This window comes from Malurus melanocephalus, unplaced genomic scaffold (assembly GCF_030028575.1).
Source record: "Malurus melanocephalus ecotype Western Australia unplaced genomic scaffold, MMel_1.1 scaffold_2342, whole genome shotgun sequence".
NCBI lineage: Eukaryota > Metazoa > Chordata > Aves > Passeriformes > Maluridae > Malurus > Malurus melanocephalus.
Genome location: NW_026625574.1, coordinates 6,637 through 7,655, shown reverse-complemented (window position 1 = coordinate 7,655; position 1,019 = coordinate 6,637). Strand labels below are relative to the sequence as shown.

The 1,019-nt window shown below is 45.3% G+C and overlaps 1 protein-coding gene across 1 annotated transcript in view; it reads right to left on the bottom strand.

The window, feature by feature from the left end:
* The window catches only part of LRRN2 (leucine rich repeat neuronal 2), a 5,629-nt gene that overhangs the window by 1,755 nt on the left and 2,855 nt on the right, over nucleotides 1–1,019 (bottom strand). The gene's annotated exons all lie outside the window — the stretch shown is intronic.

The following is a 1,019-nucleotide window of genomic DNA, read 5'->3' as shown; positions in this document are numbered from 1 at the left end:
CCAGGGAGAACGGGAGGAAAAGGCAAGAAAAGCAGAATTAAGGATTTTTTTTTTTCTCCTCTGAGGCAAAGGAATAAATAAAATTTAAAAATTCCAGCTGGGAGAAATGAAACCYGATGGAGCAGCCGTGGAATTGAGAGAAAATTGCCTGGGGTGAGACCTGAGGGGACAAACGGGGGAAAATCCCAAATTTTGGACATTCCAGAGGGATGGAGAGAGTGGGAAGGGATGGGAGCCACTCCTGAGCCACGTTTACCAACTCCGAGCTCCATTTTCCCTGCTTTTCTCCCCAAAATCTCACTCACATCCTCTGGGAATCATTCCCTGTGGAGAATCCTATTCCAAACCCCTTTTCCCCTTTTTTTCTCCCCAAAATCTCCTTCAAATGGTCTGGGAATTGTTCCCAGATGGAGAATCCCACTCCAAATCTTGTTTTCCCTGTTTTTCTCCCCAAAATCTCCCTCAAGTCATTCCCAGGTGGAGAATCCCACTCCAAACCCCATTTTCCCTGTTTTTCTCCCCAAAACCTCCCTCGTGTTCTCCAGGAATCCCTCCCAGGTGGAAAATCCCAATCCCAATTTTCATTATTGATCCCAAAAAGGAGCTCCACCATCCCAAATTTTACCCCTCCACGTTCATCCCAAAATTCCCTTTCTTTTTCCTTTGTTTTTTATTGACAAAACCACAACTTCCTCCTCTCTTTTCCTCCCATTTTTCTACTTTTTTTGTGGGTTTTTTTGGTGTTTTTTCCCCCCTTTTTTCGTGCTATCCACAAAACTTCACAAAGCAGCTCTTATGGGATCCTGGATCCCTCCAGCCCAAACCATTTCTGGGGTTTTTCACCCCAAATCCCCCCAAGTGAAAACACGGGGGGCGTTTTGTTCAATGACCCCCCCAAAAAAACCCAAAAACCCAAACCCCACGCCGATCCCAAAGGAAAACCAGACATTTTTTAGGGTTTTTTTTTGTTGTTTTCTTGTATTTCCAAACCAGGGAATGTCCAGCGAGGGAGGTGACAC